Raw genomic sequence first — 17,372 nt, 5'->3', positions numbered from 1 at the left:
TACTTAAGTCTAATAATTAAATAACTGTTTGGAAAAGACAGAACATAATCTGGTCTAACTGTTGGAGGCTTCTAGTAGTTACTATGTGTGCAAAGTGAATAATGGCCCAGGAGGTAACACTAATCAAATGTGTGTCAACTTTAGCCTGAAGTGTCTCTTGGTAGATTTCCAGCTACAGGGCTTAGGATCAGGTGGAGTTATTTCATGGTGTATGGTCTTTTATTAGGACTAAGTACATGAGATACTCTGCAACCACACCTCGTGACGGGACAGGTATAGGGATATATGTTCAAGGCTGTAGTAAAGACATGGAAAGACCACAGTTCCTGGGGCCTTCATGGGTGTCCCAACATCTCCCAGTACCAGGAATTACCAAAGACTGAACACTGAACATCACTTAATTTTGGGCATGAGGGAGGGAGGAGCTCTGAAAGTTCCTGATTTTGATTAAATCCTCTTGAACAGTAATTATCTTTCTGTTTTCCTGCAGGAAATTAACTGGTATTTTCAGTATGTGTGATCCCCTCTTGTCCATGCTGACAAAAGCTTGCTGGGTAGACCCCCATCACCAGAAGCTGAAGTCATAATATACAGACAGATATGGAAAGAACAGTGATATTAAGCATAATGCAGAAAAATAAGATTTCATTCTGTTAGCATCTTATCTCAGTTAGCTAACTTAGTCCTGAAACAGTTATTATTATGTCCCACATTTTAATGATGATAAAGAAGAGATACAGAAGCGTTAAGTATCATACTCACATTCCCACAGATTAAAAGTCAATCACAAAAGTGATTTATCTCCTTTCACCAAAGAAGGGTCAATCATTATGAGGTACTCTAACAAACTGTGCACTTGGCCTCCATTTCACTTAAAGATAGAGAAATTAATGGTAGAAAGCAGAAAATACAGAAGTCACTGTGTCAGTAAAAATCAAGACCAGTTGCTGTCAGAAGTCCCATGCTCTACTTAGAAGGAAGGTCCTAGGGAAAATCCTCTTGAGGTACCAGCAGTGTCCCATACTCTTACTACCTTCAGTGACTATTGTGTGACTGGAATGATGCATGAGGGATTCAGCGAGGAGGAGGATGCATGATTGCAGGGCTGAAGTCTCTACCAGGACAAAGGAATGAGAAGTGACCACAAAAATGATTACTGCTTCTTCCTGCAGGTACTTGGCTTCATGGGGACAGTCTTCTAGATGAGTGGGTCACACACATGACTACGTGAGTGTAGATTCCTACTTGCCTCCGAGAGATGAGCAACTTAGAGATAGGAATGGGACAGGCAGACATGGTGGGAAATGCAGTTTAGTCCAGGGCATGAAATGTTTGATATGACTGAATTGCTGAATGGGCTGAGAGGGATAAAACTCCATGTCTGGCAGAGGGTAGACCACAAGAAGCCTTCTCTACCAGCACTACTCAGTGCGGTCCACAGACCTGAAATAGCAGTCTCATGGAGGGGACTGTTAAAAGTGCAAGTTATGCTGAGTGAAATAAGTCAAGCAGAGACAGTCATGTATCATGGTCTCGCTTACTTGTGGAGCATAAGGAGTAACACGGAGGATATTGGGAGAAGAAGAGAAGTGAGTTGAGGGAAATCAGAGGGGGAGACAAACCATGAGAGACCGTGGACTCTGAGAAACAAACTGAGGGTTTGGGAGGGGAGGGGGGTGGGGGGATGGATGAGCCTGGTGGTGGGTATTATGGAATGCATGTATTGCATGGAGCACTGGGTGTGGTGCATAAACAATGAATTTTGGAACACTGAAAAAAATTAATGAAAAAAAAAAAAAAAAAGGCAAGTTCTTGGGGCCCACTTCCACCCTCCTGAATCAGAATCTGAAGCTCCACAACCTGTCTTTTGGCAGTTTCTCCAGGTGACTCTTCCATATGCAAAAGTTTGATTAAAAAACAAACAAACAAACCAAAACTGTTGTTTCATTTCCAAGTTTTGGTTCTTTCTGAATGAAACATGACAACTGTGAGTTTGTCTACGTTACTAAGACTGACTCTGTAAGTTGGCAAATCCATTACATAAGTTTACTCATGTTAACCATGAATGGCACACATAGAGAAGAGACCAAATGCAGGACAGCTAAGATTTCAGAAACTACCAATATTGAGACCATAACCCACAGAAGGAGAGAAAGAAAATCACAAAATACCTCAATACTAGGAATCTTTAAAACATGCATTTAAATAATGCATGGTTCAAAGAGAAAATTACAGGAATATTAGAAAATACTTTGAATGGAATGAAAGTGAAAATACAATATTATAAAAAACTGGGATATGCTGAAGCACCACACAGATGGAAATTTATTACATTACTGTTTGCATTAAAAAGAGAACAAAAGTTTCCAATCAATGACCTAAGCTTGCACCTTAAGAGAATGGGGGTGGGGGAGAAAGAAAGAAAAAAAAAAGCAAATTAAAATCAAAGCAAACAGGGAAGCCTGGGTGGCTAAGTCAGTTAAGCATCTGCCTTCAGCTCAGATCATGATCCCAGGGTCCTGGGATTGAGCCCCAAGTCAACCTCCCTGCTCAGTGGAGAGCCTGCATCTCCCTCTCCTTCTGCCCGTTCCCCCTGCTGATGTTCTTTTTCTCATTTGGTCTCTCTCTTTCTCTCTCACATAAATAAATAAAATCTTAAAAATAAATAAATAAAAATTAAAAATTAAAAAATTAATATTTAAAAATTAAAAAGCACCTCAAAGGAAACAGAGGGAGGGGGAAAATAACAATAAAAGCATAAATCATTAAAATTTAAAACAAGAAAATAACATTGAAAACAGGTTCTTCAAGAAGACTTTTAAAAAATATTTATATATTTTAGAGAGAATGCAAGCGAGAGAGCAGGGACAGAGGGAGTGAAAATCTCAAGCAGTCTCCATCCTGAAGGTAGAACTGGACATGGGGATTGATCTCACAACCCTGATATCATGACCTGTACCAAAAACAAGAATCAGACACTTAATTGACTGAGCTACCATGTGCCCCTCAAAAAGACTTTTAAAATCGATCAGATTCTAGTCACTCTGACTAGGAAGTTTATATAAATCATCAACATCTGGAAGGAAATAAGTTCTAGAGACATTAAAATGTTAATAAGAGAGTATTATTCATCCTATAGTAAAAGGGAAAATATAAATAAAATAGACAAATTCTTTAAGAAACACAAACTACCAAAGCTCACTTGGGGAGAAATAGATGATTTGAATATTCTGTCTCTGTTAAAAAAAAATTAAATGCTTTCTTAAAACTCTACTAACAAGGAAAATTCCAGGCCCAGGATGGCTTTACTGGAAAATTCTGTCAAATAGTTAAGGAAGAAATAATAATAATTTGACATAAAAATGTTCTAAAAAACAGAAGAGAAGGAAATACTTCCCTAATCATTCTATCATTACCCTGAAGTCAAAACCAGATATTACCATACCTATCACAACAGGAGACACAAAAATCTTCAAAAATAATATTTCATATCATCATTATCATCATCATTAATATCATAGCAACAAATCAAATTAAGTAACACAGAATAGGAATCATGAATTACAACCAAATGACATTTGCCCTCAATTCAAAGTTGGGTCAATTTTTGAATATCAATCTATAGCAATTATTATATCAAGAGACTAAAGAAAATAAACCCTATGATCACTTCAATAGATGCAGGAAATGTAAAGTTTCACACCCATTTATGATTATAAACTCTCAGTGACCTGAAATAGCGGTGAACTTAGTTAAACCAATAAAGAATATCTTCAAAAAATTAAAATCTATAAGAAACATCATAATTAATAATAAAAGAAGGAATGAATATTTCCCCTTAAAATTATGTTCTCACCATCCCTATTCAACAGCACATTGGAAGTCTTAGGTAATATAATAGGGGAAGGAAAACAAAAAGAAAAAAGGTCTACAGACTGGAAGGAAGAAATAAAAATCCCTATATATTTACATCAACAATCACAAGGAATCTAAAAATAGTCCACTGAAACTAATGAGTAAATTTAATAAGGAGATAAGATACAAAGTAAATAATCAAAATAAATTATATTTCTTTGTATTGCTAATGAACAATTGACAAATTTTAATTTAAAAATCAATACTCTTCATAATAGAACTAAAAACAAGCATGAAATATTTATGTATAAATTCATCCAAATACATACAGTACCTGTGTACTGAGAACTACAAATCACTTCATAAATAGGAAGTGTCAGTGTTGTTAAGTGCTCAAATTCTTTGCCAGCTGATCTATAGATTCAATGCAATCGCAAAGAAAATCCCTGAAGGAGATATATATACACACACACACACACACACAGGTATATGTGTGTATATATATATTCATATTCTTGATATTGACAAACTGATTGTAAAACTTACATTGAAAATAAAAAGAACTAGAGTAGCTCAAAGAATTTTGGGCAGGAAGAACAAAGTGGAGGACTCATGCTATCTGATTTCAAGACTTACTATAAAGCTACAGTAGGTTTTGATGAAGAATAGACACAAAGACCAAAAGAACAGAATAGAGTGTGCAGAAGTAGATTTACACCATGTGTGTATGTACCATTGATCTTTGATAAAGTACAAAGACAATTCAGAGGGGAAAGGCAGTCTTTTCAACAAAAGTTGTTCTAACAGTTGTAATTCAAGTCAAAATAAATAAACTTTGACCCACACTTGGCACTATATTCAAAAACTAACTCAGGGGCCTGGGCGGCTCAGTGGGTTAAGCCTCTGCCTTTGGTTCAGGTCATGACCTCAGGTCCTGGGATCGAGGCCCGCATTGGGCTCTCTGCTTGGCAGGGAGCCTGCTTCCCCCCTCTCTGTCTGTCTGTCTGTCTGCCTAACTTGTGATTTCTCTCTGTCAAATAAATGAATAAAATCCTAAAAAAACAAACAAACAAACAAAAAAGATAACTCAAAATAAATTGTGTAAAAGCTAAAATGAGAAAATGTATAGAAGAAAACATACAAAACTTCTAACTTCATATTTGGTAGAATTTCTTAGATTATGATCCCCAAAATCCAATACATAAAAGCGAAAACTTTGATAATTTTATCAATTAAAAAACTTCTGCTCTAGGGGCGCCTGGGTGGCTCAGTGGGTTAACCCTCTGACTTTGGCTCAGGTCATGATCTCAGGGTCCTGGGATTGAGCCCCACATCAGGCTCTCTGCTCAGCAGGGAGCCTCCTTCTTTCTCCCTCTCTCTCTGCCTATTTGTGATCTTTCTCTCTGTCAAATAAATAAATAAAATCTTTAGAAACAAACAAACAAGCAAACAAACAAAAAACCTTCTGCTCTATATAGACACTGTTAAGAAAACGAAGGAAGCCAGGGGCTTCTGGGTGGTCCATTTGGTTAAGTGTCTTCCTTTGGCTCAGGTCATGATCCCAGTGTCCTTCAATCTAGCCCCAAGGTGGGCACTCCACTCAGCAGGGACCCTACTTTTCCTTCTCCCTCTCCCTGCCACTCTCTCTGCTTGCACTCTCAATCTCTCTCTCTCTATAATAAATAAATAAAATCTTTTTTAAAAATAAGAAAATGAAGGAAGCCAAAACTGAGAGAAAATATTTACAAAATATATATTTTAGGAGGGATTTGTTGTTCTTTCAGAATATTTTTAAAAACTCTCAAAATTCCAAAAAAAAAGTGCTTTCTTCAGTAGCGTGTGCACTAAAAACTAGAAAGAAACAGAGAAGAGTAACATGGCCCCTGAGTGAATGACTCACAAATTCATGAAATGTTCCATATTTTTACTGGATGAAAGTGGCAAAAGGTGTAAGTTTCCAGTGATTAGATAAATAAGTATTGGGGGGATCGAGTCAAGATGGCAGAGAAGTAGCAGCCTGAGACTACATCAGGTAGCAGGAGATCAGCTCGATAGCTTATCTAAACATTGCAAACACCTACAAATCCAACGGGAGAGCGAAGAGAAGAAGAACAGCAACTCTAGAAACAGAAAATCAACCACTTTCTGAAAGGTAGGACTGGTGGAGAAGTGAATCTAAAACGACGGGAAGATAGACCGAGGGGGGAGGGGCCGGCTCCCGGCAAGCGGCGGAGCAACGGAGCACAAAATCAGGACTTTTAAAAGTCTGTTCCACTGAGGGACATTGCTCCAGGGGCTAAACCAGGGTGAAGCCCACGCGGGGCCAGCTTGGCCCCAGGCCCCGCAGGGTCACAGAAGGATCGGGGGTGTCGGAGTGTTGGAGAGCTCGCAGGTATTAGAATGGAGAAGCCGGCTGCAGAGACAGAGCCGAGGACTGAACTCTCAGCTAGGGGTTACCTTGAACTGGTCGCGGGCTGGGTGAGCTCGGAGCGCGGCTAGAGGCTGGGGATATGGGAGTGATTGGGTGCTGTCCTCTGGGGGCGCACTGAGGAGTGGGGCCCCAGGCTCTCGTCTCCTCTGGGCTGGAGACTGGGAGGCCGCCATTTTCATTCCCGTCCTCCGGAACTCTACGGAAAGCGTTCAGGGAACAGAAGCTCCCAAAAGCGAACCCGAGCCGATTACTTAGTCCGGCCGCCGGTAAGGGCGGTGCAATCCCGCCTCGGGCAAAGACACTTGAGAGTCACTACAACAGGCCCCTCCCCCAGAAGATCAACAAAATATCCAGCCAGGACGAAGTTCATCTATCAAGGAGAAAGCAGATTCAATTCCTAAGACAGCAGAGCAATTCCAGAGGAGGAGAAAGCAAAGCATGGAACTCATGGCTTTCTCCCCATGATTCTTTAGTCTTGCGGCTACTTCAATTTTTTTTTTCTTTTTTCAATTTGTTTTTCTTTTTTCAATTTTTTTTTCTTTTTTCTTCTTCTGCTAAATTTTTTAAAACTTTTACCCTTTTCTTTTTTAACATTTTTTGACTAGTTCATCTAAATATATATATTTTTTCTTTCTTTTTTATATTTTTTTATTTGTTTTATTTTTTAAATTTTTTTCTTTTTTTTTTTCTTTTTTTTTCAGAACCTGTTTTTATCCCCTTTCTCCCCCCCACAATTTGGGGTCTCTTCTGATTTGGTTACAGCGCATTTTTCCGGGGTCTTTGCCACCCTTTTAGTAGTTTATTTGCTCCTTCATATCCTCTTATCTGGACAAAATGACAAGGCGGAAAAAATCACCACAAACAAAAGAACAAGAGACAGTACCGAAGGCTAGGGACCTAATCAACACAGACATGGGTAATATGTCAGATCAAGAGTTCAGAATGACGATTCTGAACATTCTAGCCGGGCTCGAAAAAGGCATGGAAGATATTAGAGAAACCCTCTCTGGAGATATTAAAGCCCTTTCTGGAGAAATTAAAGAACTAAAATCTAACCAAGTTGAAATCAAAAAAGCTATTAATGAGGTGCAATCAAAAATGGAGGCTCTCACTGCTAGGATAAATGAGGCAGAAGAAAGAATTAGTGATAGAGAAGACCAAATGACAGAGAATAAGGAAGCCAAACAAAAGAGGGACAAACAGCTACTGGACCATGAGGGGAGAATTCGAGAGATAAGTGACACCATAAGACGAAACAACATTAGAATAATTGGGATTCCAGAAGAAGAAGAAACAGAGAGGGGAGCAGAAGGTCTATTGGAGAGAATCAATGGAGAGAATTTCCCTAATATGGCAAAGGGAACAAGCATCAAAATCCAGGAGATGCAGAGAACCCCCCTCAAAGTCAACAAGAATAGGTCCACACCCCGTCACCTAATAGTAAAATTGACAAGTCTTAGTGACAAAGAGAAAATCCTGAAAGCAGCCCGAGAAAAGAAGTCTGTAACATACAATGGTAAAAATATTAGATTGGCGGCAGACTTATCCACAGAGACCTGGCAGGCCAGAAAGAGCTGGCATGATATATTCAGAGCACTCAACGAGAAAAACATGCAGCCAAGAATATTCTATCCAGCTAGGCTATCATTGAAAATAGAAGGAGAGATAAAAAGATTCCAGGACAAACAAAAACTGAAAGAATTTGCAAACACCAAACCAGCTCTACAGGAAATATTGAAAGGGGTCCTCTAAGCAAAGAGAGAGCCTAAAAGTAGTAGATCAGAAAGGTACAGAGACAATATACAGTAACAGTCACCTTACAGGCTAATAATGGCACTAAATTCATATCTCTCAATAGTTACCCTGAATGTTAATGGGCTAAATGCCCCAATCAAAAGACACAGGGTATCAGAATGGATAAAAAAACAAAACCCATCAGTATGTTGCCTACAAGAAACTCATTTTAGACGCGAAGACACCTCCAGATTTAAAGTGACGGGGTGGAAAACAATTTACCATGCTAATGGGCATCAGAAGAAAGCTGGGGTGGCAATCCTTAGATCAGATCAATTAGATTTTAAGCCAAAGACTATAATAAGAGATGAGGAAGGACACTATATCCTACTCAAAGGGTCTGTCCAACAAGAAGATCTAACCATTTTAAATATCTATGCCCCTAACGTGGGAGCAGCCAACTATATCAACCAATTAATAACAAAATCAAAGAAACACATCAATAATAATACAATAATAGTAGGGGACTTTAACACTCCCCTCACTGAAATGGACAGATCATCCAAGCCAAAGATCAACAAGGAAATAAAGGCCTTAAATGACACACTGGACCAGATGGACATCACAGATATATTCAGAACACTTCATCCCAAAGCAACAGAATACACATTCTTCTCTAGTGCACATGGAACATTCTCCAGAATAGATCACATCCTGGGTCACAAATCAGGTCTCAACCGGTATCAAAAGATTAGGATTATTCCCTGCATATTTTCAGACCACAATGCTCTGAAGCTAGAACTCAATCACAAGACGAAAGCTGGAAAGAACCCAAATACATGGAGACTAAACAGCATCCTTCTAAAGAATGAATGGGTTAACCAGGAAATTAAAGAAGAATTGAAAAAATTCATGGAAACAAATGATAATGAAAACACAACAGTTCAAAATCTGTGGGACACAGCAACGGCAGTCTTGAGAGGAAAACATATAGCGGTACAAGCCTTTCTCAAGAAACAAGAGAGGTCTCAAGTACACAACCTAACCCTACGCGTAAAGGAGCTGGAGAAAGAACAAGAAAGAAACCCTAAACCCAGCAGGAGAAGAGAAATCATAAAGATCAGGCAGAAATCAATGAAATAGAAACCAAAAAAACAATAGAAAAAATCAATGAAACTAGGAGCTGGTTCTTTGAAAGAATCAATAAGATTGATAAACCCCTGGCCAGACTCATCAAAAAGAAAAGAGAAAGGACCCAAATCAAAAAATCATGAATGAAAGAGGAGAGATCACAACTAACACCAAAGAAATACAGACAATTATAAGAACATACTATGAGCAACTCTACGCCAACAAATTGGCCAATCTGGAAGAAATGGATGCATTCCTAGAGACATATAAACTACCACAACTGAACCAGGAAGAAATAGAAAACCTGAACAGGCCCATAACCAGTAAGGAGATTGAAACAGTCATCAAAAATCTCCAAACAAACAAAAGCCCAGGGCCAGACGGCTTCCCAGGGGAATTCTACCAAACATTTAAAGAAGAACTCATTCCTATTCTCCTGAAACTGTTCCAAAAAATAGAAATGGAAGGAAAACTTCCAAACTCATTTTATGAGGCCAGCATCACCTTGATCCCAAAACCAGACAAGGATCCCACCAAAAAAGAGAACTACAGACCAATATCCTTGATGAAAACAGACACAAAAATTCTCGCCAAAATACTAGCCAATAGGATTCAACAGTACATTAAAAGGATTATTCACCACGATCAAGTGGGATTTATTCCAGGGCTGCAGGGTTGGTTCAACATCCGCAAATCAATCAATGTGATACAACACATTAATAAAAGAAAGAACAAGAACCATATGATACTCTCAATAGATGCTGAAAAAGCATTTGACAAAGTACAGCATCCCTTCCTGATCAAAACTCTTCAAAGTGTAGGGATAGAGGGCACATACGTCAATATTATCAAAGCCATCTATGAAAAACCCACCGCAAATATCATTCTCAATGGAGAAAAACTGAAAGCTTTTCCGTTAAGGTCAGGAACACGGCACGGATGTCCATTATCACCACTGCTATTCAACATAGTATTAGAAGTCCTAGCCTCAGCAATCAGACAACAAAAAGAAATTAAAGGCATCCAAATTGGTAAAGAAGAAGTCAAACTATCACTCTTCGCAGATGATATGATACTATATGTGGAAAACCCAAAAGACTCCACTCCAAAACTGCTAGAACTTGTACAGGAATTCAGTAAAGTGTCAGGATATAAAATCAATGCACAGAAATCAGTTGCATTTCTGTACACCAACAACAAGACTGAAGAAAGAGAAATTAAGGAGTCAATCCCATTTACAATTGTACCCAAAACTATAAGATACCTAGGAATAAACCTAACCAAAGAGACTAAGAATCTATACACAGAAAATTATAAAGTACTCATGAAAGAAATTGAGGAAGACACAAAAAAATGGAAAAATGTTCCATGCTCCTGGATTGGAAGAATAAATATTGTGAAAATGTCTATGCTACCTAAAGCAATCTACACATTTAATGCAATCCCTATCAAAATACCATCCATTTTTTTCAAAGAAATGGAACAAATAATCCTAAAATTTATATGGAACCAGAAAAGACCTCGAATAGCCAAAGGAATATTGAAGAACAAAGCCAAAGTTGGTGGCATCACAATTCCGGACTTCAAGCTCTATTACAAAGCTGTCATCATCAAGACAGCATGGTACTGGCACAAAAACAGACACATAGATCAGTGGAACAGAATAGAGAGCCCAGAAATAGACCCTCAACTCGATGGTCAACTAATCTTCGACAAAGCAGGAAAGAATGTCCAATGGAAAAAAGACAGCCTCTTCAATAAATGGTGCTGGGAAAATTGGACAGCCACATGCAGAAAAATGACATTGGACCACTTCCTTACACCACACACGAAAATAGACTCCAAATGGATGAAGGACCTCAATGTGAGAAAGGAATCCATCAAAATCCTTGAGGAGAATGCAGGCAGCAACCTCTTCGACCTCAGCCGTAGCAACATCTTCCTAGGAACAACGGCAAAGGCAAGGGAAGCAAGGGCAAAAATGAACTATTGGGATTTCATCAAGATCAAAAGCTTTTGCACAGCAAAGGAAACAGTTAACAAAACCCAAAGACAACTGACAGAATGGGAGAAGATATTTGCAAACGACATATCAGATAAAGGGCTAGTATCCAAAATCTATAAGGAACTTAGCAAACTCAACACCCAAAGAACAAACAATCCAATCAAGAAATGGGCAGAGGACATGAACAGACATTTCTGCAAAGAAGACATCCAGATGGCCAACAGACACATGAAAAAGTGCTCCACGTCACTCGGCATCAGGGAAATACAAATCAAAACCACAATGAGATATCACCTCACACCAGTCAGAATGGCTAAAATTAACAAGTCAAGAAATGACAGATGCTGGAGAGGATGCGGAGAAAGGGGAACCCTCCTCCACTGTTGGTGATAATGCAAGCTGGTGCAACCACTCTGGAAAACAGCATGGAGGTTCCTCAAAAGGTTGAAAATAGAACTACCCTATGACCCAGCAATTGCACTACTGGGTATTTACCCTAAAGATACAAACATAGTGATCCGAAGGGGCACGTGTACCCGAATGTTTATAGCAGCAATGTCTACAATAGCCAGACTATGGAAAGAACCTAGATGTCCATCAACAGATGAATGGATCAAGAAGAAGTGGTATATATACACAATGGAATACTATGCAGCCATCAAAAGAAATGAAATCTTGCCATTTGCGACGACGTGGATGGAACTAGAGCGTATCATGCTTAGTGAAATAAGTCAATCGGAGAAAGACAACTATCATATGATCTCCCTGATATGAGGACATGGAGAAGCAACATGGGGGGGTAGGGGGATAGGAGAAGAATAAATGAAACAAGATGGGATTGGGAGGGAGACAAACCATAAATGACTCTTAATCTCACAAAACAAACTGGGGGTTCCTGGGGGGAGGTGGGATTGGGAGAGGGGGAGCGGGCTATGGACATTGGGGAGGGGAGGTGAACCATAAGAGACTATGGACTCTTAAAAACAACCTGAGGGTTTTGAAGGGTCAGGGGTGGGAGGTTGGGGGAACAGGTGGTGGGTAATGGGGAGGGCACGTTTTGCATGGAGCGCTGGGTGTTGTGCAAAAACAATGAATACTGTTACGCTGAAAAAATAAATAAAATGGAAAAAAAATAAAAAAAAAGTATTGGGAATGTAATGTACAACATGAAGACTATACTTAACACTGTTGTTCGTGCATTTGAAAGTTACTAAGGAAGTTGATCCTAAAAGTTCTCATCACAAGGATAAAACTTTTTTTTTTCCTTTTTCTTAAAATCTACGTGTAATCTTAACTGAACCCACGTGAGTTTGCTCCTTGGTCAGTCAAAAACTGAACCAGGTGAGTTGTCCCTGGAAGAAAATTTTATTTGCAGTGAATGAGGAGATCACAAGGAATGGCTTCCAAAGCCCTGACTCTTCCAGAGGGTGAATGGGTGGGTTCCTTTTGATTAGGGTTAAGATGAATGTCTTCTTATTGTATGCAGAGGTGGGCATAAGGTCCTGCATGTGTCTTAAGGAAATAGCCTACACACACACTATATGTTATGTAAATGAGGCTTGTGTTCCTCGTTGGATGGAGATTTCAATATTATAATGAGGTTAACATAACTGTAGGTCATTCCAAGCTTCACTCCGAGGTCCATCTGCATAGACATGAGTTGAGGGGTGGGGGTAAACTCAAAGAATCTGGGTTGTCTGGACCAGCAGGTGGTCTTGTCAGTCACCATCATTTTTGGGGAGGGCTGGTTTCTGGTTTCATTAGTCCAAATTAACAGAAAAGCCTGAAAGAAGAGCTTAGGGAAATGTAAGAGTTTAGTGAGCACAAGCAGGTGGGCAGTAAAGGCCAGGTCTTGGGGTCTAGCTTGTGTCAAGATGATGAATGTAACTAAACTTAATGTGGTCATCATTTCACAATACATGCAGGTCAAGTCATTGCACATACAACTTAAACTTAAATAATACTGTACATCAAGTATGTCTCAATAAAACTGGAGGAAAAAGAAAAGAATGAAAAGAAAAGTTCAACTAGAAAATGGCAAAATGTGATCTCCTGGGTGGTTCAGTCCATTAAGCGTCTGCCTTCGGCTCAGGTCATGGTCTTGGAGTCTCAGGATAGAGTCCCACATTGGGCTCCTTGCTCAGCCAGAGTCTGCTTCTCTCTCGTCCTCTGCCTCCGCTCATGCTCTCTCTCTCTAATAAATAAATAAAATCTTCTTTAAAATGGAAAGGTATTTATATAGACCCCTCATCAAAGAAGATTTGAATTTAGTTAAAAAAAAAGATGTACAAAAAGATGGCCAACATCACTAATAATTAGTAAATGCAAACTAAAAGTACAATGAACTCTACACACTTGTTAGAATGGCTAAAAAATGAAAGAAAATTAAAAAACAAAACAGAGCAACTGGAAGCTTCATACATTATTTTTGTAAATTCAAAACTGATGTCACTACTTTGGAAAACAATTTGATGATTTCTTATAAAGTTCAAAATACACTCACCATAAAATGTATCAACCCTGATCTTGATTTTTCCAAGAGAAATAAAAGCATATGTTCAAACAACACTTGTACATAAATATTTAGAGCTGCTTTATTCATAGTTGCCCAAAAATACTGGGAATAACCTGCATGTATTTCAGTCAGTGAATGGATAAGCTAATCCATTTACTTGCTTTTCGTGAAATACTACTCAACAATATAAAGGAAAACTACTGTTACACACCTATAGGAAAGACTCTCAAATGCATTATTCTCAGTAAAAAAAGTTAGACTCAAAATGTTAAAATTCTGATGAGGGAGCAGGAGGCTGGCTGAGGACAAAGCAAAAGCTGGCACCTTGCACCCCCTCTCCATCCGCTGCCCTCGGTAATATGTGTAACATTCCTCAGGCACCCCTGACAGCCATAAACGAGAAACAAATAGTTAACTTGCATAGATCACAATCCTGCGAGAGGAATCTCCCAACTATCTTGATGTTAATGGCTTGCCAAAAGACCACATTGATCAAGCCTGAAGAGCTCTGCACCTCATAGGCCCTCTTTAGCATATGAAAGCTCCATTGAAACCTCCCTTCCCCTCACCTTCCCGCAACGGCAGGGTACATAAACTGCCATCCCTCACAACCTGGGGCAGCAGCAGCTCTTTCTGCCCACGGGTCCTGTCCCCGTGCTTTAATAAACCACCATTTTGCACCAAAGATGTCTCAAGAATGTCAGGTTTCTCGGTAACTAAATGGAAATGAGACCGCCAAGACAAGCGAGGGTCCAAGAACAGATCTTTATTGTGGGCACCCTCGGGCGAAGTTCCACCACTCAAAGGAGGGCAGTGAGTCGGGGAAGTCGCTTGCAAGACAAGGTGGCAGGGATTTACATAAAGTTGAAAAGCAGAACTATTTCCTATTGGTCGGCTCATATGCAAAGGAAGGATTGTAATCCGACCAGTCAGAGTTACTTCCTCTATGCAAAGGAAGGATTGTAATCCGACCAGTCAGAGTTACTTTCTTTTCTGGGGTTTGAGGGGTATTGGGTTTGGTTGGGGAAGTCCAAAAGGAGAGGTGTAGGGGCCTGCGTCAAGCTGTCAGCAGGTCATTGATCCATTGGCGTCCCAAGAGGAGGTGATGATGGGAACCTCGGCCATTTTGGGGTATCCGCCATCTTGAAGAGTTTCCCTTCCTGTCCGGCCCCAACAAAGAATTCTTTCTTGGTCATTGGCTCAGGACCTCAGCCCACTGAACCTCACCTATGTTCTAGAACTTCATCAATTCCATTTATATGATGTTCAATATTACATGTATTACACACCAAAACTATATACAGGTAAGTAAATAGGTCAGAGCTGCCAGGAGCTAGGATTTGGGGATGTGATACCTATAAAGTTATCAGGGAATGTTGGAAATGATAAAATGGTTCTGTATTTTTTTAAGGATTTTATTTGTTTATTTGACAGACAGAGACAACAAGTAGGCAGAGAGGCAGGCAGAGAGAGAGGAAGGGAAGTAGGCTCCCTGATGACCAGAGATCCTGATGCGGGGCTCGATTCTGGGACCCTGGGTTCATGACCTGAGCGGAAGGCAGAGGCTTTAACCCATTGAGCCACCGAAGCACCTCATGGTTCTGTATTTTTATTGTGGTGGAGAATATATGACAGCATGTTTTATCAAAACTCACAGAACTATATATCTAACATGATGGATTTTACTATGGTTAAGATATACTACAATTTTAAAAATTAAGAGGAATAAAAAGTAATTTATTTATTTTTTAAAAAGATTTTATTTATTTGACAGGCAGAGATCACAAGTAGGCAGAAAGGCAGCCTGGGCGGGCGGGGGAAACAGGCTCCCTGCTGAGGAGAGTCCAATGCGGGGCTTGATCCCACGACCCTGAGATCATGATCTGAGCTGAAGGCAGAGGCTTAACCCACTGAGCCACCCAGACACCCCAATAAAAAGTAATTTAATGATAAAGAAATTCAATAAATAAAAAAGACAAGTGTGACAAAAATTGTGAAGGTGATACTTAGTGCCAGAAATGAGAGACTTCACCAAGGCACCAAGATCCTACTGGAGAATCATCTGTAACTTATTCAAATTCCAATGTCCTGGACTCACTTTCAAAGATTCTGATTAAGTAAGGTTCTATTGTAACTGAGATCTGAATTTCTAAATATTTCTTCTGAGGCTTCCGATGAACAATAGATTTGGAGAACGCTAAGATATTGCTTCAACATCTCCCAAATTGTGATCTGGAGAACTTGCCCTTTAGATCAGCAATTCTTAGACTACAGTGCATAAAATATTGCTGAAAATGCAGATTCCCTGGCTCTTGGCTCAGAGCTTATGACTCAGTAATATCAAGAAGCACACATTTGTAACAAGTATACGCTATGAAATCTATAGGAAATGGTCCTCAAATCAAACTGAGTGGTTGGGATGGACTTGGTACAATGGGCTCTGACTGTGAGACAAGATGGAGGAGGTTCTCAGTAATCAGAAGACCCATGAGGACATTACATTCTTTCCCTAGGGCTCTGCCATAAAAGTATGTTGGATCTGTGTGAGTCTAACATGGTTTCTTCACACCAAGGCAGGCCTAGACTTTTAGACTGAACACATAGAGCCAAGCTCTCCAGCAAAACTAACTGCCCTGAACCCCATAACCTGTGGGAGTCAGCCATCTGCTTATTGAGGATTCATGAAATAAACATTATGAAAATACAGAAAGATTCAAAAGAAATGTTCAATTCATGTATCAGAATCATTAAGAATTATTTGGGGGACACCATAACAAAGTGAAATGGAAAGTTAACCACAATGTGTCTACTGTTCCAAGAGTCTCTCCTATGGTTTCCCTAGCCCTTACCCTACCCCTTCTCTCCCATTATACATCCTACCAAATGTGTGAAAAATAAGCATGTTGTACTGAACAATCAAGAACCACAGTTAACCTTGAGTCTAGACCTAGAAAAGTCTGAGTAATCTGAAATTCTGACCCAAAAGGACACATAATTTTGGGACAACACCAATTTGAAGATGAGGACTAGGCAATTCAGTTGAGCCAAGAGAATCTTCCAATCAAGGACAGAGTGAAATCTTTTCAAAATTGCCATTACAAGAAGCCAGACCCAAGGCCAGTATCAGTCAGAATATGTTGGCATTCCAGGTCACTGAGTGATTTCCCATCCTAGCCTGACAGACACATCATTCACAGCCAAGTTCACAAGGACAAGGGAGGAAGCTAAAGCCTATTTCCCAGGTGATAAAGGAAGATATGTGTTCATGCCCGAATAACTGATTAAGTAACAGCCCCATCTGTGGGATGTGACCTCCTAGACCCTATCTAGCTCCCAATATATATACATGATGCAGCTATTACTCCAAGGTACTCTTGGGCTCTTATCCAGGTCTCTCATAGGTTTTCTTCATTCTGAACAGAATGCACAGAAATAGTTCCTTCATAATAAAAAAATCTATTCAAGACAGGTCATTTGTTTTGGTTAAAATAGAATGTTCTTGAAAATGTTGCCATTCTACAAGATAAGTGATGATAGAGAACTGACCTCTAACTTCCCATAAGCAAAAAATAATGTAAAAATCAACTCAAAACAAAAAAGCACAATGCAAAACCACAACAGCAACTCTGTCAATGCTGTGGAAATGTTCCACATTTGAATTCTCCATCTATTTATTGTTCTTGGATGGTTTCCCCCTCCCC

General features: G+C 39.6%; 1 non-coding gene across 1 annotated transcript; it reads left to right on the top strand.

Annotated features, from left to right (window-relative positions):
• Positions 1-5,677: 5,677 nt before the first annotated feature.
• LOC123927335 lies at positions 5,678-5,781 on the top strand. Its single transcript, XR_006815420.1, has one exon. It is a non-coding gene; the product is annotated as a U6 spliceosomal RNA (small nuclear RNA).
• Positions 5,782-17,372: the final 11,591 nt, after the last annotated feature.

Source organism: Meles meles, chromosome 16 (assembly GCF_922984935.1).
Source record: "Meles meles chromosome 16, mMelMel3.1 paternal haplotype, whole genome shotgun sequence".
Lineage (NCBI taxonomy): Eukaryota > Metazoa > Chordata > Mammalia > Carnivora > Mustelidae > Meles > Meles meles.
Note: the sequence above shows the minus strand (reverse complement) of the source record. Positions and strands in the feature narration are given on the sequence as shown.